The 26,856-nt window shown below is 38.2% G+C and overlaps 1 long non-coding RNA gene across 1 annotated transcript; it reads left to right on the top strand.

Moving 5' to 3' along the window:
- Positions 1 to 445: 445 nt before the first annotated feature.
- LOC120486273 (uncharacterized) lies at positions 446 to 21,173 on the top strand. The gene is made up of 4 exons (XR_016169402.1): positions 446 to 499; positions 9,110 to 9,191; positions 9,424 to 9,643; positions 21,145 to 21,173. It is a non-coding gene; the product is annotated as an uncharacterized LOC120486273 (long non-coding RNA).
- Positions 21,174 to 26,856: the final 5,683 nt, after the last annotated feature.

Raw genomic sequence — 26,856 nt, 5'->3', positions numbered from 1 at the left:
GGTTCTACCATAAAATTTTCAGGAGACATTCATGGAGTCAACAAAGTGTCGGTTTATTGACTGTAACACTTAAGTACTGACACACATTGTGCAAAACAAAGAGAGAGAGAGAAAAAATTACACTGACTAATAAATGGGACATCTGCACATGTTTTTCAGGGATCCCTCACCAGAACTAAGCACAGAAAATGAAGCCCTTATAACAAACCAGACCAAACCATTTTATAAATCACTGGGGTCTCACAAAATTCTAATTTTCTTACATCAAACACAAAAAGGGAAATATATAATAAATCAATAATGAAAATACACTTAAGCATACACACAAAAACGCATTCAAATTAACACACAACCTCAACCCATACTGTCCCCAAAAACCACATTTCCCATAATTCCCCAACGGATATATAAAGGACACCAGGAAAGGCCACACCCTTTTCAGTTCCAAATCTTTGTTCCATGCTGCAGTCATGGATCCTGGAGGAACCACAGGTGAAATGTAAGAACAAACTTTTGATTTCTATTTTGTTGCTCTTGCGTGGACTCTAGAAATAAATGATTATTGGCTTTGTTGCTCTTTGAGATTTAAAACGCTAAAGAGACAACATACACTCTAAACAATGCTGGGTTGTTTTAACCCATAATTGTATAAAATATGGACAAACCCAAATGTGGGGTTAAAAATGTAATTTAAAATGTTAACCCAACTTCAACTTTCACTTTCAACTGTACATTTTAATTACATTTTTAAACCCACATTTGAGTTTGTCCATTATTGATTCAAATTTGAGTTGAATAACCCAACATTTTTTAGAGTGTAGCTTCTCCAGTTCCAAGTTTTGGGTAAATTTAAAGAAATATTTAAAGAAACAAAATAATTACATAGACATTCATAATAGATCAAAAACCCTGTTAATTCCTTAGATCAAATGAAATATAATTTTTTGCATACAAATAAATAAATAATAAAATGAACTAGAACCAATTCGAAATGTTCATTCAAGTGTGGCCTTAAGCAGTGCACACTGCAAACAATGTGTTGCGTCATGTGGGAATGTCTGAATTAATTGGTTTTATTCAAGTCAAAATGAATCATAAATGAATATGATTGAATTTTCAAAGCACTTTCTTTTGTATTCTAGAAAAGAAAGAAAGTCATACAGGTTTGGAATGACATGAGGCTGATAAAATGAGAACGTTTTTTTAACTATCCCTTATTTTGGCAATCTTTTGGCTCATAAAACAATCCCAAAATGCATTCCAACAAGCTCCATTAAATAAAGCTCATCCTAGATTGATATAAATATTACCAAAAACCATCAATAAAAGGGACTGTTGATCCATTAGTTTAGCAACATGCTAACCTCATAAAATCTTGAAATCAAGATTATTGAGATTTTGAGATTGTGTTTTGGCAACTACTGCAAGGTTCATGGTAGAATTTAATCAATTCATATAAAAAATAATGTGAATTTAAAAAAAGAGGCAAGAGGTGATGAGATCCAAGAGGTGAGTTTTTCATGGCAATTTACTCCACTTGTCTATTCGTATCTCTTTTCTTTTTTTCTCTGTCTTTGTTTTCCCTCATCTATTATGATTCCCTATTTGATATCACTTTCTTCTGAATGAGAATTACATGGGAATTACTAAGTGTGCACATCTATCTTTGTTTCTTCGTTTATGCTTTTATGCATTAAAGGGACATAATTGTTGAGTGTTATAGCATTTCAATCGCTATTACCATCAATCGCCCTTTCAGGTTTGTGCTGCGTTGACTCCATTTATCCACCCACCCCCCTCTCTCAAACCCTGTACTGTTACTCCAACGCCAGAGACAGCAATGGGCTATCACATCAATACGTAATTCAGGCAAACATGGCAAGTTATTTTACTCCTCTTTTGCTTGCTGCTCTCCCTCATGTCTCTCACCGCTGAACAACTGGCAAGGTTTCAATGAGGTGATTTAGTGTTTGTGGAAGTGGCAACTCTGCTGAGACCCAGAGTCTGTTTCCACTAAGTGAGTTTCACATTAACAAGCAACATTCAGTTTCTAATGAAGCTGAACTTCCTGATCTGGTTAAGAGGAATTTGAGGTGAGCAAACGGACTATGAAACCAAGACAACCTTTTTACATAAATGTAATTGGATTTGTGTTGATTTGACCTGTCTAGCTTACACTATATATTGAAACATTTTTTTTATATCATTTTAATAATTTTTAGAGACATCAACTTGCTATTTGAGTAATAAGACTGGTTGAGTACAATTTACTATCAATAAAAATGTATACATACCTTTCAGGGTTGTTCCAAATTCGTAATTTAAGAATTGGGTTCCTTTCATTTGGCCCACATGATGTTTATTTGAAATGTTATTGGGAATGACACTAAAAAAGAATTACACAATTATGCCTTTTCATTCCCTGATATCATCTGTTTTCTCTTTACAAGTGATTGTAGTTTGGAGACTTGTTTCTGGCATTTATAATAGTATAACATATTGTCACTGCTATCAATGGTTCCTTGTTTATTAAAAAAGCAAAAATAAAGTATCTATTTTCTCAAATTAGTGAAAATATTTTATTAAGTTCAATACGGTCAAGTACTGTCAAGTTTATTCAGGTTAATTAATAGAATGCACAGTCAGAGTCAATGTCCACCAAATAACTTTAAAGATAAATTTTGACATTGACATTCTTGTCTATCAATAATGTAACATATTGAATTATAACCACATAAGTATTCTTCTTAATCCAAAATTGCATAGACTTATTGGATTTGTCAATTTTGTTCTGTATACTGGTAACAGAAATGGCCATCTTAAAATTCTAAAGCGGCACTTTAGAATTTCAATTTTATTGTATTTTATTTCAAATTCAAGTTATTCATCCTATCTGCTAGCTGAGTTCAAATTCAGGAATTGAACATGAACTTAATGTATTTGCTGATCAATTATGGATGTTGCTCATCCCTGATTTATCAGGCTAATGTCACAAAGATATGGAGGTTTTAGCTTTAACTAAAGACTCAAAATGCTCTTTTAGATACTGGCAGGAACAAGTCTTATTAATCTTCGAACCACATCCCTCAAATTTACTGTCTTTATGACATTCAGCTAATGAATATGTTAACAAGTATTACAGAACTAAGTTGAGAAAATATTTGAACCTTAATAGTGTCTTTGAGAAAATGATCTTTTAATACCAGTACCACTGAAGGCCTGAGGGCAATATATTTTTATATAGATATCATATTACACCAGGCTTTATAGTGTTTGACAGCAGTAATGACATTTGCCCATCCAGCCATTCCAAAACTGCTTTGGTCAGTAATGTTTATTGCATGTGCTCAGGTTCTGTGGGTTTCTGGGCATTTTAAATGGCTCTTGACCTTTTCCAGACAGTGACCAGTAAATGGGGCTCGGTTCATTGCCATTTTTATCGTGACAGGTATTTTACCATCTTTTTTATGAGCATATGACATTTGTTCATTGCTTTCATAGGTCTATCAGGGTGACAAGGTGAGTCTACACAAAATGTAAAGTCAAGGATCATTTGTGAAAAGGGATTTTTAAAAACCTAACCCTGTTAATGGCCAGCCTGCCTATAATATAGTATATAGTATTAATATAATAATATCAGGACAAGACTAGTACATATTTGCAATTAGAGGATCTCATACGTTGGACTGGTTTACATTTTCTTTCTTTTCTACCTAAGTCACAGGTTGGCTGGATTTTAACCACACTGGATGCAGTAAAGGCAAGTGCACTCTTCTTATCCATTTTACTCGGGCAGTGGTCATTTAGTTAGAGAGATGAGCAAGAGTTTGAACTGCCAATTGCTGCAATAAAGCAGAAGCATTATGCCATTTAAAAACTGAGGGTCAAGTGAAGTTAGAGTGCAACTTAAAATATATATTTTTTGATAATTAAAGGAAACTATTAGTTTGACTTCGTCATTCTCACATTCTTGACCGAATGTGCGTATGGTACTGCTCCATAGGGCTTTGATTATGAGGTGCGTCTTACAGTAACTATAGACTGTAAAAAAAATATGGATATAGTGTGTGTGATGTCACTCGTAGGTTTATGAAGACCGTTTTTGAACAAGGGAGTAATCCATCAGCAAAAAGTTGAAGCCTCACGGGAGCCGCTATTGTAGCAGAACTTCACCTGCTGTTAACACCCCATTGACTCCCATTCATTTTGGCGTCACTTTGATAGCAAATAACTTTACATCTGAGGCGTCCAAAGACTTCATTTGTCCGTTATTTATTTATAAAGAAACACGATAATGTATAAAAGACTCCATTACTTTGTGTCTTACGTTACGACCCCGTAGAAGCCGTTTTTGTAAAAAAATAGGCTAACGATTGTGTCATAAACGCGCAAGTTTGTTGCACAATAGATATATTACCCTATAGACAGGAGGAGAAGCTTGCAGGCAATCTTTTACTGTATATGAGGCAATCGGGGGGACATGGAGACATACAGTCAAGGGAGAAGCCCATAGATAGAGAGTCCAAAAAAGCAATGGGACAAAATATTTCAACAATGTTTTTGAGGAATTATGTGATTCAGATTTGTCTTTGCACAGCTACTAGAGGATTTACAACTGTCAGACTGCTAGTAGTCAAGCTCAGTTTGATCTTCTCTGTTGAAATCAATGGGGTCGCTGTGTCTTTCTTTTACTGTCTATGTTTTTGAAGCCTAAAGTGGGCGATGCTTACCGTTGCCATATTGGCAGCGCATCACTCGCGGAAAAACGAAAATGGTCAAAGAGGCAGGACGTGGGTGGAGCTGAGGAGCCTGCTGTTGAAACCACGCCCATCTAACTCGACGTGATCAAGTTGTCTTTGGATGGAAGATATTGCCGGTTGATTTTGAATTCAAACCAAGCTTAATATTTGAGGTAAATTAACCTGAACCGACACAACAAAACTTGAAATAACCATTTTCATGTTATTGATCTAAAACTACACTAATATCGCATTCTTTATTTATTTATTTTTAATAAGTTATCACATAGCGCCAATTTCAACCAATATGTTGCTTGACTCTTTGTAAGGTGTAAAACGGGGTGTCTGTACCCTGGAGTCAGTGGTGAAGTGGTGACTCTCAAAATGTTCACTCCACAGATGAGAATACTTGTTAGGAGTCCAATTCTGGAGCAATGATCACCTAGAGGAAAACTTTACAGAAACAATTAGATAGGCTAGTTACCTCCTTCTATGAATACTTTACATGCAAACAATAGAACTTAAATTTACTACAGTGTCAAAGTTTGAAATAAATGTATTTTAGATTAAAAATTTGGGGCAGACATCACAGTCCTCATTCTGTTTTGTTGTACTGTCTATTGAGTAATTAAAGGCTTATTTCCTAAACATATCTTTGAGGACATTTAAAAAAATACTTCCAATATAGTCAGTGTTGGTAAATATTACGCTATTTATGAAATGCAGGTGTAAAATTATATGACAACATTTCAGATGTTTTATCCAGTCTATGGTTTGACCAGTCAGCCTCAAGAGGCCAGTTGATGAATTGCAGTTTAATTAACTTCTATGTTGGTTTCAAGAGGGAGACAGGGAGGTTACTGCTTGGTCTTCTTAGCCAAGTTATCCATAATAAAGGCTAGATGTCTCATCCGCGCTGCTGGCTAATGGAGCTTGACGTCCGCACCTGGCGGCCATCTTGTCACAGGCAGCTCGCTCACTCGCAACCGCTTGTAATGTTGTGTTTTAATGGTGCATGTACTTTTTAAATATCCAAATTGCTAAATTTTTCTACCAATTTTCAAATGGGTTGGTTTGTTATACAACTCAGATATGTAGTTATGACACTGCATACTTATGAATAATAAGTGTATAAATAAATAATCATCCAGAATTATAGCCATGTTAATAAGCATTGTAAGAAACCAAACCGTTTGTATATCCTTTAAGAATTCAACAAGATAAGAGTATTTGTGTTCGTGCTGATCACTCATCTTACATCAGGTACAACAGAACCCGCGAGAAAGCTTGCCTGTGACAAGATGGCCGACAGTGATGACGATAGAGACTCTGCCGTAAGACATCTAGCCTTTATTATGGATATCTATGTTATCCGAACCAGGAAAAAAACTAAACTCTGCACTCAATTGGATAGACCTACAACCAATCAGAGCAACGCAGTAAGTTACATATGTTGAGCTATGCATAGTTCAACTGCACGCACGCTGGAAGTAGTAGTAAAATAATGTGTTATAATAGTGTTGATTCTTTTACTTGGTCCTCCATGAGTGCGACCAAAGGAGAAACCACAACAACCACAGGGTTTCAATTGTGTCCCATCTTCTTAGCGACCATTGGAACAAGCTGATAAAATAAACTTTTGCCAAATCCTGTAGGAAGGAAGGCAAACACGTATTTCCCATCAACAAATGCCTTGATTGCAGTTCTCTGTTCATCTATTAAAATGAATGCGCTGTCGATTTCTTTTCCAACAGACATGATAGTGGAATCTATACATCTTTGATAATGTGATAATTACGCAACTGCAGATCATCTGTCCATCATCGTATAAAGCCCGCCCTGGCAATTTGATTGGCCCGACTAATTCTGAACCGATCATTTTTACTCCTTAAGGGATCGAGTCCAGACCAAACTTCCCGACCAAAAAATGTGGGCGGCGTTCAGGTTGGCATCCAGGCTATGAAACTATTATTGTAGGTTAAAAAAAAAAGTGTTTCACTGTAACTGAATTCATACAGTAATCTAAATTTTGGTGTAACCACACATCACTTCTGTCATCACCTGCTATTTATCGTCAATTTGATTGCGATACATAAGCACTTAATTTAATTGGTTTCAGTTCAGTGTAATTCAAATAATGTCCACTTTGCACTTTACAAGAAATTCTTGTTACAATGGTATGCATCGGACTGATTCAAATGGTAAGTCTTTTTGAATGACCTCTTGAATGAACTTATAAGAGACACGTTTGTGAATGTATACTATAGCTACACTGATTCTGTTGTATATTTCTGATTTACTAAAAAGAAAGAGTTTGAAAGAGTAATTGTTGGTGAATCAGAGTACACTGGTCAATCTTGTGTGCAGCCTGCGAGGAGAACTCAAAAGAAAAAAAAAATGTTTCTTTGCCATTTTTTGCAGTACACACTTTTTTTTTTGAATCGCCGAGTACAAATTGCAAATGAGTATCTCTCACTCTATTCCTTTTGTATGTTTCGTAGCTCAAAGCACCCTACAAAATGCAAAATTCAGAATGAACTAATAATTAAACAGCTATTCTCTTTTATCTCTTTGATGCTGTAGTTCAGATTTACAACTAGAATTGTTCTTACTCCCTCAACCACCCCCATCATTTTCACGGCCCGTATGTTTTATGACCTGTGGGACCTTGTTAGGCTTGCAGACTGGTGGCGTCATGTGGGCTAGACTGCAGCGATAGTCACTGATGCTGCCCAAGCGTAGACTCGAGGTGCAGTCCCATAAGGAGCACTATGAGAAGATTGGGCTCCTCGGGGAGCAAGAGTTGTAGAGAACTCGCCTCAGACATATAACGTTTATTTCCTGTGACATCAACATTGGTTCAAGCATAAAAACACTGTAAATGGACGTACCTATACTCACCCTCATGTAGTTCCAAATCTATATATTCTTTCTTCTGCAAAAACAAAATAAAATATTTTGAAGAATACTTTTGTCCATACAAGTCAATGAGGTCCAAGTCAGTCCATTTTCATTATTTGAAAATATCATCTTTTGTGTTCCAAAAATATGAGATAAAAAATTAAATTCAACAGTTTGAGACGTGGATGTAATACAGTTCAAAGGATGCATTTACCTGGCTTTACAAGAGGAGGAACTGGGGATGGATGATGGTAATTAGCTGCTGACCAATGCGATAAAGCTGTTCATAATATTGAATGGACCATAAACATATTGAAGCTGTGATAGGTGTCCTATTCCTAGCCGAAGCGAGTTTGACTGACGTGAACTGCCAGAACTAATGGTACACTTGATTAGTATGTGCGCAGTGTCCACACATTCTAGACCAGTGCTTCTCAATCATGGGGACCCACAGCTCTGACACACTAAGTTCTGTTCATAGAGCTTTTTAACGAGCTGATGACCTGAATTAGGTGTGTTGAAGGAGGGAGAGATTGGCCGTTTCTCAATACCAAGTACGCAAACTTCGGACTTTGATCCTTTATTTATTTATTTGATCCTTTAATAAATCCGGTTATTCTGCAAATGGAACAGAGCGTTCTTGATCGCGTCACTGAGCATGCTCTGGCTACCCCGGTTATCTCTTTATGTAGATGTTAGGCAACAATAAAATGAATTATGCAACAACTCTGCCTCTTTCCGTCAACAATAAAACGAAATATGTTATAAAACACCACTCTGCCTCTTTTCATCTAAAAAAATTCTTAAACATTTTAGCCTAATGGCCATGTGGTTCAGGCAACGCGTGCATTATCTTCAATATTCATAACAACATGAACATGATCTTTCTGTTTTCATTTTTAGAACTGTTTTCAAAATATATAATTATAAGTAAAGTTTCTTGAGCACCAAATCAGCCAGAAAATTCAGCTTTGCCATCACAGGAAATAAATTATTAAAATCGATACTTTTGTTTACAATTATATTAAAGTAAGTTGTTTTAAATTTGATATTTCACAATATTTCTCTTTTTACTCCATCCAATAATTGTATTTTTATATTATGATACATTATAAGCCCATTATGAAACTTTATATAATTATTTTATATCTTCAATAGAACTTGATCACTTTAATCACACATTTAATTATAAAACTTTATCACTAACATAACATTTTTCAAAAGATTATCTTTTGTGTTCCAAAGAAGAATGAGTTATACAGGTTTGGAATGACATCAGGGTGAGTATAAAAGATGACAAAATAATGTTTTTGAGTGAAATATCCCTTTAAGAAGTTTTTTTTTTTCTTTTTTAATGTGATAACTGTTCATAGAAAGTATGCTTTAATTCTAGGTATGTTAATTCAGGTCACGCTCGATACAACTAAGTTAAAATTAATGAAAGATTCTCGGTTTGCTATTTATGGCAGAACCATACGGAGAAACAGCCTGTGAGAGCCGGCGCATTGCCAGAGTCTTGCCCTGATGGACCCGCTCTCAGCTGGAATCCAGGTGAATGTAATTTCAAGTGTTCAAGGAAGATGCTCAACATCACTGATGCCATATTAATGAGAAGCATAGGATTTGAAAAATCAAAAAATGCAGGATCATTTTGTGGAGCAGGTGTGACACAATGGCTAATATTAGGCCCAGACCCATGGTGATGCGAATGACTTGTTTTTAGTCCTCCTGCTGTGCCTACCTCAGCACGTCTTCTTATTCTGCCTTCACACCTCCTTTGCAGTTTTGAGCACACTGTGAAGCCACAGCCAGATCTTCTACCTCCCTGCTAAAGGAGGCCCTGACATTCACAGGAGACAGCCCATCAAACAGCCTGTTGATAATTGTCCGCGAAGACCCAGATCACCCGTGTCACGCTCACATGAAGTTGCTCGCGGACAGGCCTCTAACCCTGAGAGCTGGTCTTCATCAACAAACTTTGATGGGAGAGAGATGACATGAAGGTCAGTGGCTAATTTTTTTTTTTTTTTTTTTTTTTGCCGTGATGGTCAGTTAAACACTCACAAGAGGATAAGAGAGAAATCGAGACAGAGAGTGTTTGTGGACAATAGTAATCTTGGATGAAAGCCCTGAGGGTGTTAGAGCAAACTTTCACTCAGCAGACGATCAATACTGAGAACATTCAGGTCTGGCAGTTTACAACTACAATAATGAGTTTAATCAGCACAACACGCTCCCTCAAGGAACCAAAACAAACAGTGCTGCCGGACCACCCCTGTCTTGGTTAAATGCCCCAGCCACATTTCAGATGGTCTAAATTCAAGTTAAATCACAAGAAATCATTAGTTTGAAATTATTTAGCTATGCCATCACTGTACATTTAAAGGGATTATATACTTTTGTCATGATTCCATTTTTTTTCCTCTGAGGTATACACTTAATGTTAACCAAGGTAGGTCAATGTGCACCAAAAACATTTATAATTTAGTTTTATGACCTTTAGAAATAAGTGGGCCGTTTTTTTGGATGTAGATGCCTTTTTTATGTGAAATGATTAGGAGTTTTAACAAATCAACTTTGATCCACTTAGTTTTGATCATCTAGTTGTGATAAATGGACAAATCTGCTCCAGTTATTTCAGCCTCTCTGCATCACATTGTGACAGTTTCACAAAGCAATGCACGCTGAAATGTAGCACACAAACTGTTAAGATTAGAATGAAACTGTCAGGGATTTGAAAAATAAACTTCAGCTCTCTTTTTTAAACAATTGGACCATTTGGAAAAAATATGCAGCCGGCAGGTGTTAGCCAACTCATAGACAGGGAAGCACAGGATTTGGTCGATTTTCCACATTATTATTTCTTAAGGCTTTTAATAAAAATAGTATCTCTGCTACTTTCTCCTTATTACCTTACTGTGACTGTGCAGACCAAGTTTCTGAGGGGTTGTTGACAGTACAAGTTCATGATCTTGTGTTAATTTATTATCTCTTACAACTGAATATATCTTTAAGGTAGAGACTTCTAAAAGTTTTGAACGAGTTTTGCAGCCAGTTTCAGTCATTTTGGTCTTGGGGAATTAGGTTTGAGTTTTGAAAGATAAAGTACTATGAGCCCTTCAATTTCAATGTATGTATGTACTGATAAACATAAGATGATAAACAAAGATATTGACCTTGGTTTTGTTTGTATTAAGATGCAGAACAACAGGGGAATGCATTATAGTACTTAAAGCTTGTCTGGAAATGATATTCAGGTTTCTCACCAGCATTCGTCAGAATCCAACAAACCGCAGCATGACATTTATTCTGCCATAAAATCTTATTTGTAATTCCAATAGCCATTAAGATGCATCAATTAATTATCTGATTCATTTAGCGCCTAATAAACGTCAAACCTTCATTTAAGACGAAGATGCTCTCCAGTAGTGATTATACTATCTCCAGTCTTTACCGGTTGTTTTTTGATCGCTCAGTATTTAATATTTTCTGGTGACCTTTTGAGAATGACCAGCAAATCTGAGGCACATTCATTTTCTTTCTGGAGCAAATTTCTCCCATCTATTACTATTTGACATTTTGACTAGCTCCGCCTAGCGTCTGCTTTACTGATAGGGGTTAAACACAGGGCTTAAAGAAAGCGGCACGGTACAGCAGATTGTCCTTTTGTCTGTGCTGTCCCATCCATTTCAGCATTATCAGGTTAGGGAGATCTAACGCACTCCTGGGTTGCAGCATTTTCTGCATTCGCTTTGGAACGTTTTCCCTGTGACCTTTCTCCATGGCTGGATTTGGCTGCAGCGTTTCCTTCTAATTTAAGCTTTTGGCAGGTGCTGGAGCTTCATTATTGGCGCTGTTCCGTCCCCCCTACTGTCCCCCTTGGATTCTTGTCTCCCAGGCAACTGGTCAGCCCACTAAGCATTGAGCAGCCCAGCACCAGAGTACCTTAAGAGCTGTGTTTTTTGGTTATTGTATGTTTTTTGCATTATTTCTTCATTACAGAATTTTACAGTTTAAAACCTTTATTATTTTGAATACAGAGACCAGAAAAGTGAAAGTTCATCCTTAAGTCATGAATTATGTTGTTCTAATTCAGTATGCCCTTCAACATTTTTTTTAAGTCCCGCTCACTAGCATCAAGATTTTTTTTTTTTTAAAAAGAAGGTGCAAAAGTATCGCAGATTTATCCCATGCGACAAGTTCTGTATTTTCTATATGTGTTCTCGGGTTATATAATTTGAAATTTAACATATTAATCAAAGAAGTCCTGACCGTGGCAGTTAGTCTTTAGTGTACAACTATGCGCATTTGTGAAACTCTATTAGCACTGCAGCTCCGTCCTTCCCAAAAAAGCACGCAAAAGCACAAAATCAAGATGAACAAAAATGTGAAACACAATCTATGTACCTTCATCTCTAAGGTGAATATATCCTTTGTTGCGTTCATAGTAACAAGAAGTTGTCGCGTTGACGCGTTCACAACTGTCATTCTAACTGTCATCAGACAAACAAACTTCCGGTCCAGTGATATTTGGCTCAGTGAAGAAAGTACACAGATACTTTTTTGGGAACCCATTGTATTTTGTGTCAAGTTTTTGTTAATCCTGATTTTTTACAACATGTGTGCTTTTTCTGGGCGAGATGGAGTAAAATGCAACGCTAACAAAGTGAAACGAACACGCACGTCACATAGCTGTACACTAAATACCAACGGCCAAGGTCAGGATTTTGTTAAATACATTAAATTTAACATCGTACACCCCCAGAATACATGGGAAAAAATGCCACATGTGGCATAGTCCATTCTGTGATCATTTTGCATTAAAAACAAGAAAGAAATAAGGACATACAGCATTAGAACAACACCATGGGTGAGTAGTTTATTACTAAACCAATCATGAGACCTCAGTAACCACATAGCCTGGAACAGACTGGAAACTGGATACAACACCTTAGAATTATTGTGGCAGATTTAGAATTGAAAAGCACCACGTTTTTTTTTTTTTTTTTTTTTTTTTTTGAAATTTTCTTCTAGAATGATCATTTTTATCAAGTTTGTATATTTAAGTTCAGTGATTTCACTTAAATGGCAATGATAATTACTTATTAATTGTTATTTAAGTGAAATTACTGAACTTAAATATGCAAGTTTGATAAAAATAATCATTAAAGACGAAAATTTCAAATGGCATTTAGAGGCTTTTGCATCTGAACTCTTCATATATATATATATATATATATATATATATATATATATATATATATATATATATATTGTAGCGATAATATAGTCAAAAGAAATCATTTAAACACATCTCCACATTATTTAGTGTTTTTCTCTGAATCGTTTTCTGGCTGTGTCTGTCTGGGCCACGTGGCTTGATCACTGTTTGTAAAGCTGCTCAAAAACAGCTACTCTTCTGTTTCTGTTTGTTCTTTCTTACTCTCCTTCATGCTCTTTATCCTCTTTTCTCTCTGTCTAGTTCTGTTTGTATATTTGAGACATAATAACACGTTGTCAAGTGCCTCACTATGAAAGACATTTGCATATCTTAAATATGGTTTTGGGGAGATTCTGACTGCTATCCATAAATGTCTCCCTTTTGCTCTCTCTCTCTCTCTCTCTCTCTCTCTCTCTCTCTCTCTCTCTCTCTCTCTCTCTCTCTCTCTCTCTCTCTCTCTCTCTCTCTCTCTCTCTCTCTCTCTCTCTCTCTGGTCCTCCGATTTGCATTTTATCCTCACTGAATGTGTGTTAAATGTCATATCGGGATGTGTGGGATGTCAGAAAAGCAAACTAAATCATGTCTGCATACATGGCTGCATCTTGTGTGTTTCGAAAACACAATCTCCCACGCTGTTATGTTAATGTACATGCATTTTTGTATGAGTATACTGTGTACAAAGCAGAGCCAAAGGAATAAGTTATAGAGTGGGAGGACAAAGCTAGACATGATACTAGTTGTGATGTCACTGCATGGAGAAGGCTCCATGATCCCATAAATATTAATTAGCGTATACTTATATTGCTGATTCCAGTCTGATCTCGCCTTGAGATACAATAGAGACAGTTTTATGTTTACACAGATATATTCAGAATAAATAAAGAAATAATTGAATCCAGAAAACCTGTCAAGAAATAACGATCATTAGCACACTGTTTGTTTAAAATACATGTTAGCTTTCCTGAAATCAGAGATTTGTGATGTCTTTTGCTTAATTTGTAAGCAAAAGAAGCATGTGTCATTTTATATGATAACTTAATCTTTACACATGGCTGAATACAAACTTAAAAGTACAGCATGTAAGTGCATGAAGTATTAGCATCTACTTTACATCGTCATGTTTTCTCTCCAGGAAAACTTCACTTGAGTGGGCTAAAAGAGGAATTAAAAAAGCAGCAAGTGTGTTTTATGAATTATAGTGTCATTTTAGTGGGTCAATCTGGAGTGAGTTAGAGGATCATAAAAACAAAACCTCAGTTTTTATTTAGCCTAACAGACCTGTCTGAGTTACATTTATTTCACTGTTTCTCTGTTCGTGGGACAACAGGCTCTTCTACCGGTTCTGCATTCCCTCACTGCCTCCGCGAGGCTGAATTACAGCTGATCTCTTGCCAAGTGAAAGCATCAGCCTGCAAATAAAAGATAATGGAGACCAAATAAATGCTGAAGACGGTGAGTCGGGTCCAACCCGGTAGTTGCGGTCCCCTCACAGACAGACAGAAATGTGCTTTTAAATGGGCTGCATCTGCCAGGGCCGTTGGGCCATTTGGCAGCAGTTCTACTGGATTCATGGCTCTATTTGAAGCTAATTGGAGCAGACACCCTTAAAACGTAATAGTTATTACGACGCATTTACATGCAGACAGATATGTTGCCTAGTATGTTGATTACAAATTCATTACTGATAAAACGTGATAAAGTCATATGGCTTTAGAGGAAATCAAGTGACATATTTTAAATGTAAAAAATGTTTCCTTGTGCCATTTAGTTTCTTTATCAAGCTGGGGAGAGCTTTCTGAGCTGAAAATGGACCCATCAATAGGCAAATACGTTTGCACTCAATTACATGTTTGTTAAGCAATGAGATATGGGGCTAATGAGGCGCGGCCATTTTTGCCGCAATCACTTACGCCGTTGAGCTATTACCACGGTAATGACGTTCTCTCAATACCTCAATTAATGCCGGCTGGTCTGCTGTAAAGCGGCTGTAGGTGTGATGTGTGCACAATTGCCCACGCAAACATTTATGGGTAATGGATGGTCCGCCAGTGACTCATAGTCGAAAATGGCTCCCCACTCTCTCACTGTATGGACTTCAAGATCGATTGGCCTCTAAACCTATGAGATCTTTTTGCTCCCTAATGATAGATAGATAGATCATTAAGTAATTAAAGCTCTTTTTTATTAGAAATAAAGCTGAAATTAAATATAAATATTTGATAAAACTTAAACTTAAATGAAAACTAGAAATGTTATTAGCTGAAATAAAAATGTTTCATTGGCAAGTACTAAAATGACTAATATATAACAGCATGACATAAAGAATGAATGCATTATGTTTGCATCGTTTGGATGTAAGCTTCTGTTTGAATTTGCATGTTATTTGAGCTAATTAAAATGCAGTTCACAGCTGAAGCTTGTTCCATCTAAATCTTGTCTCACTGCATGAAGCATTGTACAAACACATGCCACAGGACTATATTCATAAATCATACACTTCTGTTCATTTGCCGTGCTCACTCTTTAACAGAAATTAAGCTGTGATGTGTCATATAGCTATAATAAAGGCCACATAACTCAGGGCACGTTCACATCATTTTTTGTCTTGTACATGAGCAAAGGGATTAAACTGTACCATTTATGTTTCCATAGCCAATCTCTCTCTTTCACGCACTTCTACTTTACCAAGCTGATATCCTAATTTCTTTTTTCTGCCCACAATTGTCTCTGTCTCTTTCAGTTCCCTTCTTGTTTAGCTGATATAGCTCTCCATTCTTCGGTAACAAGTCATTTCATTTTTCTAGTGTCATTATTCAGAATCCTTTCTCAGTCCTCTTTTTTCTTTCTGTATGGCTTCCTGACCCAGGGGAGAATTCAGCACCTCACTCTGTGTGTGTGTATCACATAGAGAGAGAGATTTACTCTCTAAAGTTCCCCCTCTGCTGATCTCCCGCTGTGCTGCAGTTTGTCTGACGGCTTGTTGTCTCCTTTGGTTTTGCCCATTATTCTCTATCGAGGTGACCTAATTTTTCCCAGTCTGGTCACTCATGTTGCAGCCATTTGTGAGGTGTGTGTGTTTAAGCTAGTATGACTTGAGTAAATGTTCTATGTGTGTGCAGTGTCAAGAATTAACAGTCACTAAGCTCCAAATGCGTGTTACTTGCCAGTTGTCTGGTAACTTTATTAACAAACCGCAATATAACGGTTGGTTGAAAGTATAATGTAAAGACTCTTTTACATGTGAAGTGTGTGGGTGGGTGGGTGACCTGGTAAACCCTACATTATAGGGACAAAATATCCCCACAAAGATGGCAATATCCAAAATCATTGTTGGGACATTTTTGGTTCCCATTAGGAAAACAGCTTATAAATCAGACTAAATTATGTTTTTTTGAGAAAGTAAAAATAGAAAAAGTATTCTGTGATGGTCAGGTTTAGGATGATAGATAGGTATGGTATAAAAATAAGTATGTCCCCATAAGACATGAAAACACAACGTGTGTGTGTGTGTGTGTGTCTGACATGTTGCCCTTGTTGCCCTGGCTACACTGCCTTTAGTTCTTGGCACCTCTGTGAGGAGTTGCTCCAGCCTGACAGAGGTGTGGTTTACGAGCACTTATTTTATGAACACTCTGGTGAATTACTTCAGTCTTGTAATGTATTAACACTAGCCTTTCTCTCTTTCTATCCTTCTTTCTCCCCAGGCAGGGAAAAGAATCTTAAAGGCTACAATGTAGCTCTTGGAATATATATTGCATCAATAAAGTAAGGGAAAAAAAATAAATAAATGAAAAAAATAAAACAGCGACGTTTATCAATTTTAGCCGGCACCACAGAGGCTCTTTTGGCCGTGATGTGCACCTGTGTTCGGGGATTGAAACTGCTGAAGGCTCTGCTGCAGTGACTCCAGAGTACCAGGTTGAGTTATACCGAAGGGCCCATTGCGCTTCTATGCAGATAATTCTCCAGCTCTGCCTAGAGTCTTGAGATTTAACAGCAAGGTCTGTTTATGTCTCAATATTCCTTATGTGTCACAAATGGCCTCCTAATACTTCATAGATTATTGGCACTGAATTTGACACCCATATACTGAAGTGATAAAAACAGTCATGATGGATAATTTATGGTTTGCATCGTCTTTTGAATTAGATTTAAACCCGTAAAGAAGGGCAATGGTGGAGAGAGTAAAGAGGGAAAGTGTTTGCTGTGTGCTTCTACTGAGGAGGACATTTTAGACTGAATACCAATTCACAAATATATAATTATTTTAGATAAATACAATCAAAAGCCAAAACTAAAGCACATGGGCCTTGTGGTACACACATCTGAAATCTACAAAAATCAGGTAGGCCTGTTTGGCTAAATTTACATTTGATAAGCTGGCTCCCTTTCAATTCGATATGAATTATCCACTCCTCACATGAAGCTATAATGGAATATGAATTAGAGTTATGGTCCTTCCTCCCTGTTTCATACATCTGTTTGTCTGTACGACATTTAAACCTTCACCCTGAAATGTAAAGAATTGTTTTTCTTTTTGGTAAAACTTAAAAAAAGCTCTCAAGCCAGCATATTTTAAATGGTCAAACTTTCCTTTTACTTGTTCAAATTAAACTAATTGAAAGAATGAATTTCTTTAAGCACATTTTAGTTACATTTTAGCACATCAGTTAAAATTCAATTCTAACTTAGAAACTGAACTGAAATCTAAAAAGCATCCTAAATTCAATTATCAACAGCGCACAAGCTTGTTAGAAATAGTATACCTAGTATATCTTGTATAGTATATTTCCAACATATGATTTGGGATGCCCTAATCCTAATCTTATGTGAATTGGTGTTTGTGTACTGGTGACAGGCTGGAGGCTGTAAATCCTGCCTGGAAATATCAGCCCGCTGCTAAAGCCTGCTGCCGCTGACCATTCCCTCCTCTAATCCTTCTGTATCGGCTGCCACAGCACTCTCGCCAGCATTTATTCCCTTTCGCTCTCGCTATCTCTTTCTCTTTTCCTCTCCAACTACAGTATCGCCAAATCATCTCCACATCTTCTAGCTCCCCTCTTCCTATGTCCTCAAAGCATGTCCATGCCAGCAACATGATTCAAACTCACCCAAAACTACAAGTTTTGTCCTGAGGTAGGCTGCCCTTTCCTTTAGATCCCTTGTGGATATCCAGTGGGCTGGAGCATAGCCACCAGTTTCAGTGTGCCATTTGTAGTCTGGCAAATTGGCCATTTTACTGTAGGGTCCGTCAAGCCCTATGAATATTTGATGGGGCCTAGCTGTTGATGAGCGTGTGTGCTGACTCCCTTATCTTATTTGGTCAGGATGCCAGAATTATACTTCGTACCTCCGAGCCCGTCCCCAGGAGAGAGACGGGAGGAGGGATGCGAGTTGGGGGAGCTGTTAAGCCCTAACTCTGTGGTGGCTCCCTCTGGAGGGGGATTTAAGAGAGAAATAGAGAGTGAGCGAGCAAGAGAGATCATCTCAATCAGCCGAGCACTGGTGCGATAAAGAAAGGGAAATGGAAGTCAACTCTCCGACAAGACAACCATTCCCCTCGGGTTGACAGAGGTTGAGAAAAGCTCCTGCACCTCCTTGGCAGGAACTGATAATAGAGAGGCACGAATCGTCACCTCTTCCAATTCTCTGCGTGCTCCGTATAGGGATCAGAGTGCCTGCCATCTCCCGGGTGGTGAGGGGTACGGACAGAACTACCACATGGGTCATGCTACTATAATAAAAGATGAAACTGTGACAGTGGCGTAAATGTGCTGGTGCCCTGGGGCTTAGAATGAGCTGATATAAAGGCACCTTGACAGGTGAATTCCTCCTCGCTGGGGAAAAACCCTGATCCCTAGCCCCTGGATTTAGTCATGGTGCGGGGCAATGGATTCAGAAAGCTGCTTTAGAGAATGAGCAAGATGGAAAACAAAGGGTTAAGGTGTGTGTGTGTGTTCTCAAGAGTCTGGTAGATGGAGCCGAGGTCCACAGTCGGTAGGGGGATCACGTTGAGGGGATGTGAGGGCTTTTTCTGTAGCTTGAGAGAGACGGTGTAGTTGTGCTACTAGCCTCCAGGCCACTGCAAATAAATGGATTTTCTTTTTCCATTTACCAATATCCAGAATCTTATTTTATTCTCCCTTCACAAGTGAACTAGGCGAAATGGTGGTCGAGAGGAAGTGAATGAAGACATTCGCTCATGATCTCCATTGTTCTAATGCTCTGTAGAAATATATTGAGGAAAAGTAACTTTTCAGACATTCGGATTAGTCCAAGAGTACCCCTGCCAATAAATCTTTCCTTTAAAACTTGCCAAGAGGTGCCAGAAAATCCCTTTGCCCTTGACCTTTAACCTGCGGCTGGCTATTTCCCACTTTGTCCTTGTGGTTGTATATCGTGAACTATATTGCTTTTTAAAATTACAATTCAATGCCTCAATATTAGTTGAATATGAATTAAGGTTGTAATATCTTTTTTAAAAACTCATTTTATATATGAAGAGTTCAGATGCAAAACCCTCTAAATGCCATTTGAAATTTTCTTCTAGAATGATGATTTTTATCAAGCTTGTATATTTAAGTTCAGTAATTTCACTTAAATAACAATTAATAGGTAATTATCATTGCCATTTAAGTGAAATTACTGAACTTAAATATACAAGTTTGATAAAAATCATCATTAAAGAAGAAAATTTCAAATGGCATTTAGAGGCTTTTGCATCTGAACTCTTCATATTGACAATTGAAATGTTGGTTCTAGTTTCTGTTTGTTACTTCAATTCAAATTCAGTTTAAGCTCATAAATTGAATATTCATTAAAGAAAGCACTCTCATTTCAATTGTCAACAGTGCACAAGACTGCTAGAAATTGTTTGAATTTCGTCCTGTCATTCTAATGCAAATTCAACTTCTTTTGAGGTGTAGCCTTTTTAATTTAAATTCACACTTATGAATTGAAAGCTAGTCAATTAAACATTTTTCTTAACCCTGGTCCTTATGCCTCTCGTCATCCATTCTCAACCACAAGGGTCAAAGTCCTTCCCAAATTCTACTTGAATCCATTATATATGCCTCTTTCCTCTATTCCAAATCCATTCTGACCCTAAACCTTATAAAGGTGACAAAAGGAGGAGCATGTGCTTTCTGAAAGGCTTTGGCCTTCATCAGCTCCCTCCTAATCTAATCAGACTCTTCTTCGTTCAGCCTAATGTGAGTCTTTTAATTGTGTTATGGGCAGGGTCAGGAAAGATGGGCCTCTCAGAGGCAATAACGAGGATACGGAGAAGAGTATATCGACTGTTGACATTGGGCAGAGCTGGTACGCTCTAGGCGTTGTTATGGCAATAACCACATTAAGGCACATCTGGTCCAGGATGCTGCACAGACATTAGGACAGGATGGAACTGATGAGTTAGTAGAGAAGGACTTGAATCAGGTCAAGAATGGATCAGACAAGACAAAAATGAACTTTAGTGTGGTTTTAAGAGCATGCTAACAGACATTGACCGAGGGATGTGTGCTAAACCTGTCAATTCACCTGCCAACTGAATATGAATGATGCTTCTTGAGACCGTTCTTACACAGAATAAGGCGCCGCTGCCACTTTTGCCCGTCTGAAGCTCTGATTGATATTCACAGCATCGTTATGATACCTGCATACTAAACGAACATATTAGCATATGGTCCTGTATTCAAGGCAAGGTCTCCTGAAGGAAAAAAGAGTTGCATGAAAGGTGAAGACACCCCACTGCTGAAATAATGAATACCAGGAGCTAAGGGAATCGATGGATATTAGGCTCTGTCTCCCTAAGCCCATCTAACTGCTGGCCTGGTGACGCCTACCTTGCTTATCACCTGCAGTATGATGAACGAGGCTCCTACACTGCTGGGAAATTTCCCAAAAATCCCTGGTGCAATAGATTTTGTTAGGGGTTCGCCTGAGTGCGCACAAAGTCCAATAGATCTGCACTAGACCTTGACCATTACCCTGTCTGCATGTTCAGCACCCCGATTAGGCCAGCAGATTTAATACTGGGACTGGTATTTACCAACGATGACAGATAGAAGGGACTAGTGAGAGAAGTCTCCCAAAAAGGGGGTATTAAAGTAGTAATAGCAATAGTCCACCCAAAAATTCGAATTCTGTCATCATTTACATAATTTTAAAACTCATGTTTTTACTTTCTTCTGTTAAACTTAAAAGAAAGGGTTACTTTTTCTCTACAATTTTGACTTTCATTTGTATGGAAATTTTTCAAAAATATATGTTTGTGTTTCACAGAATACATCATACAGATTTGCAACAACATGTAATAATCACAGAATTTGGATGAACTATCTCTTTAATAGATTGAGATTCATGAAATAGCTTGCTTTGCCATATCCATTTGATTAAAAGTTATTCTGTTCCCTTTAGGCAGGAGCAAATGAGTATGATTGGCACACTGGTGTCTGCATTCGTATTGTGCCATTTTTGATGCCCTGCTGGTCATTTCCAGAGCCAAGTCCCTGCGTGCCATCACAGTACCCTACGGAATCTACTCGACATATGTCCCTTTGGCGGCTGGGTACACAACTGTCCACCCAACTTACGCCTGCACCCCGGCAGCTGAGCCACACTTCCCCAGGTCAGAGAAGATGGAGGTAGAAGACAAAAATAGAAAGAGCTGGGCCATCAATCAGTTCACAAGTCAGACAAATAGACAAAATTCATAAACGAGACCCTTTATTGACGGCTGGTCTCATAACGTTTATCCGAAATCCATTTTGCCTGACCGTTATGTGAGCATTAGGGATCATTGAGCATCACCTTAGCCATGCGTGAAGATTCATGCGAGGAGTTTCATCTGCAGCAGACGTCAAAATCAATAGCCAATGTCAGCGGCACCACAGTGTCTTGCTTCGTGACTCGCCTCTGCCTCAGATTCTGACTTAAGACTTTTATGTCATAACGGGATGGGCTGTAGATGACAGTTTGTAGCATTAAGGAACAAAAACGGCAAAAACACGCTTGCACTTCTGTTACAGAAGTGCAATTCCAGCACCGATATCATGAATCTGAATAAGTGGTTTTGACAGTGTAATCCATTTAAAAAGCTGGACACCGAGGACATGCTGAGAGATGTATCCACTGTGAATGAAAGCGTAGCTCAGATGTTATTTAATCACAGTTCTGGGGTCTGAATTGAGTTGGGAGGAGCAGGCGAGAATTTTGATGACAAGCATGAAAACAGACTGTTAAAGTAAATTTGCAGATAAAGGAATTAAATGGCTCTATTTTGAATTTTAAATTTATTCTGTCCTTGTAAGGTGTGTTATCTGCAAAGCCCCGATCAGGGCAGCGTGTGTATGTGAGGTCTGAAGCCCCCCTGAAACCCCAAATCCACCCTGGATTAGTGGAGTTGGGTAAGGTCTGATTGGTAACATTGCTCAAATCCTTCCGCCTGCTCAAAAGCTCCCCAAAAGTGGGCAAGCTTTAGTGTCAGTTTGTTCCCTGAGAAAGGAAGAAACAACCCCCCTGACCCCCCTCCTTTCCAAACCATGCCACACAAACAAACTGTGCAGTGTTGTGTGCCATTTTAGAACTGGGTTGTAATGAGAATGCCTTTTAAATTCTTGAATTGAATTGAGGTAGCAAACAGGATGCAAATTGAAATTGAAATTCATATTTGAATGTAAATACAATTGAAATGAATCAATTTAATATTTCTTCATATTACATGAAACTTAATTTCCCATAATGCATTGGTGGTCTCTTTCTGTCAATCCAATTCAACTTCCTATGGAATGTGGCCAATTCTTTAGTTCTGACAGGGTAATACAGCATTGGCTTTAACACTACCTAAAAAATCTCAGATGGTCAGACAGCGATTCCTCTTTTATGATTGTCACGTTTTTAAACTCTCAAATATACATCAAATGTGGAATTTGAATTAACAGTACTTTTAAACGTTGCTGTATTTAGTACTCCTTATGTCTCAACTTAACAAGTGTAGTGGTTTCCCCAGTGGTGTAAGTTTGATGCAGGTCTCTTCTTGTTTAAACAATGACAGCTAGGACTGTAGAAAACCTGTTTGGAAACAATATAATCACAATTCTTTTTGCTCCCTCTAGTGGCAAAAATACATGCATCAGCCACCCACCCTTTGAGGCTTCTTGACTGTCTTCTTTTTCATTTCAGCCACTAATCAGATCACCAAGGCCATCTCGTTTCTTTTGTTCTTCTTTTCTTTTGAAGAACCAACAAGCACAAAGCATTTCTCTAGTACTAATCTTTTGAGCTGTTTTCAAATAAGGACTTCATCGTAATAAGCTACAGGCGATCTGTGCAAAGGGCTTTCACTAATGGATTAAATATTCATAAATAAATACTGCTTTAGAAAAAGCCATCAAGGCAGCTTGTGTTTACATTTTTTCCACAAGAGGAAAATAAAAGTGAAAAACAAGTTGTTGCACATTGAAATAACAAAGAAAAGTGTATTGTTAATTTTCCCTGCTAATTGATAGAATTTTTCCTGGCAAATTAATCCATGGAAATGTTTAATTGGCCCTATGCGTATCACAGAGGAACAGGTCAGCAAGCTGGGTTTCACCCTCGGGCCTTTTCTCAGAGTTGAGCTTATCTTCTACCACGGCCAGTCAATATTTGATTTGATTCAGATGGGGTCTGGTCTTGGACGCTGACCTACAAAAGAGATACATTTCTTGGATCTGTCTCCTTAAGGTTCATTTTTTATTTTCAAGCTGCAGAGTCAATTTTTGTTCCCTGTCATGAGGAAATAAATAATTCCTAGGTCATGGATGGATGGGGGGGGTGGGGGGATTGGGCCGCCGAACCTGGCTGGGTGACTCGTGGCTGGAGTGTGTGCGTGTTTTTTGTGTGTTTGAGGCTGGGAGGACAAGGCTGGTCGAATGAGTTGATATTCTGCTGCTGGAACGAATGCTAATTTAATCAATGTGCTGTAAATCCGACTAGCTGCTGACTCATTTGTGACTGCTGCCCCATGGGGACGTGAACAAAAAGCCCTGCCATTGCAGTTTACTCCCAGATGCATTTTAAAATATGCTCTCTCTCTCTCTCTCTCTCTCTCTCTCTCTCTCTCTCTCTCTCTCTTTTTATACACACTCGCAAAGACACAAACAGATTTGTGCATAAATGGGAGAGGCAAATACATGCTGAGATCATGCACGTGCAAAACTACTATTTGTATATCTACTGTGTGTGTGTGTACACGAGAACACTCTTGTGCAAAGTGCTGAGTTGGTGACTTTGGGAGCATTGAGGTGAGGGGATAGAGACTTACCTCTGTCTCCTTGGACCAATATGTCAGCTGCTCTACATGTCCTAACCATTAATTTCAGAGTCTTCTCACAGCAAACATACGTCAACAAGCACATATATACATGCTTAATGGAGAATTGCTACAGTGACCAATTGCTTGTCTGGATGATGTAAATGTTATCATGAGTAACATTGCCATAGCAGCTGTGGAATAATTATGCAGTTTAGAGAGAAGGGAGAAATCTGAGAGAAGAGGTAGAAATATTATAGGAAAGGAAAATCACAAATGTGATTGTTATAGCATTAAGATTAAATATAAAATGTGAACTTTGATTTCAGATTTGTAAACTGGGAAAAATACCTTGGTAATCTCCCAAATTTCTCCTTTAGAGTTTTATAGGAGATCTTAAAAGCAAACACTTTCATATGTTAAATATCAATAAAATTGCTAGATTAGCTGTTCCGTGTATGTGCCACACCACATCAGAGCATCCTGACCTTATACTGTTAATCCTATGGTTTATTTCACATACATCATCAATACATAATGCGTTTGGTGATGTTGCAACTTAAGTTGATTTGTTGTTTATTTGACAACATTCATGGCCTTTAAATAGAAATATTAAATGCAGAGAAAATGTTGAATGTGCGAAAGCACCTACTGTCACACACTGTGATCAGATACAAATATATGAGATTAAAAGTCAGTCCAAATAATCTGTCTAATCTAAATCTTTTAGGGAAAAAAGCATCCACTAAAAGAGTGATATTGAAAGGCTACATAATTGAGAACTCCATTAAGTCCTTAAAATGTTCCTCTAGATTGATCAAAAGGCAAAACAAGAGACAACGAGTTTAAGATAAAATCTGAGGAAGAAAGAGAGTGAGATCAAGAGAAAAAGGAGACAGAGGAATTGAGAGTAGGGGGTGCTAAGGGGGATAATCCTGAGGGACAGGTTTTATGGGTATGTGGAAATTTATTTAGAATAAGTCCGCAGTACCCAGTGCGTGCAGACGTGGGGGGAGAAAGAGGGACTTTAATTAATGAGAGCACGCTTGTCGCAGGCTTTGGAAAGGCTGCTAAATCACTGATGCAAATGGAATGAGCCTGAGAATATAGGCGTTCTCTCTCTCTCTCTCTCTCTCTCTCTCTCTCTCTCTCTCTCTCTCTCTCTCTCTCTCTCTCTCTCTCTCTCTCTCTCTCTCTCTCTCTCTCTCTCTCTCTCTCTCTCTCTCTCTCTCTCTCTCTCTCTCATTCTTTATCTCCTACTTTTACTCTCATCATTCTGTCTCTGTCTCTTTCTCTGCCCTCATTCCTGCACACTAATAAACACACACATAGACATGTAGGTGTAAAAAAGAAACTGTTTCTTTACTTCTCTCAAGCTTCTCATAGCCACAATTTTGACTATTAACATTAGATTAGGCAAGGCAAATTTATTTATATAGCACATTTTATACACAGTGGCAATTGAAAGTGGTTTACATGGAAGGAGTTAAAATAATCAAAAGAAAACAGAATAATTAAAACAGTTTAGAATAAAAAAATAAATCATAATAATAAAAATAAAATACAGTAAATAATTAAAACAATTTAGAATAAAAAATAATACAGTAATAGTCGGACGAACAGTGGCAGAGTGCTCATTCAGTAAATGCACAGCTAAACAGATGTGTTTTGAGTCTGGATTTGAATGTGACTACTGTAGGAGCACACCTGATCTCCTCTGGAAGCTGGTTCCAGCTGTGGCTGGCATAATGGCTAAAAGCAGACTCTCCATGCTTAGAGTAAACCCTCGGTATTTCTAGCTGATGTGATCCTATATATTCAGTGAGCATATCTGCAATATATTGAGGTCCTAACCCATTAAATGATTTATAAACCAGTAATAATACTTTTAAAATCAATCCTAAATATAACTGGCAGCCAGTGTAAAGACCTGACCTCATAAGATCTATCTGAAGCTCAAGCATTAGTCAACTTCGAAGTAAATAGTTCCCAAGAGAGAGACCAACTACTCTTACTCTGAGGTGGCTAAATGCCCGAAGGGTAACAGATTTCACATCATAAGGGAAGTCATACCACATCTCACTATCATTCTGCTACCTTAAAACGAGAACTTCAGGCCCAAAAAATCCAAAATGCAATCCCTTACATTGAAATGCTGGTCTGACCTGCTGCCGGGTGTGCTCTGCCATTCAGACGCACCGTTGTTTACAGGCAGGATGGCAGGGTTGTTTTTGTTTAGATGGCAGGGTTGGAGCTCTCAGTGTCAATGCTCCTCGATCCCCTCAACATCAGCGAAACTAGCCCGCTGATGTCGGTGGATACGAGCGGAGAACGGGTCCTTTCATGCCCTCTCGATCACAGTATGGAGGTCAGGAAGGAATGGAAGGCTCACTATCGATAATGGCCAGGGAGAAACCGATCGTCGAGCTTGCCTCAAACAGTCTCTCCTCCAGCGCATTGCCTTGGCAGCTGCAACCTGTCGGCAGCACGCCCCATAACATCCACCAGATCCGCATACACAGGGCAGGGTGGCTGAGGAGGTTTAGGATCTACCCGATTATCAACCTCCTCAGCCATCTCCTGCTCGTACTGAAGAGCAATATCTGCAGGAACAGTCAGCAAATAATTATCATCATCAACATGCAGATCGCTCTCGTTAATCGCCTGATCATCCGAGAGCTTTACAGCCCTCTCGAGGTGAT

The sequence above is a fragment of the Pimephales promelas genome, chromosome 7 (genome assembly GCF_988280905.1).
Source record: "Pimephales promelas chromosome 7, fPimPro1.hap1.1, whole genome shotgun sequence".
Taxonomy (NCBI): domain Eukaryota; kingdom Metazoa; phylum Chordata; class Actinopteri; order Cypriniformes; family Leuciscidae; genus Pimephales; species Pimephales promelas.
This window is presented reverse-complemented; position numbering and strand designations above follow the sequence as displayed.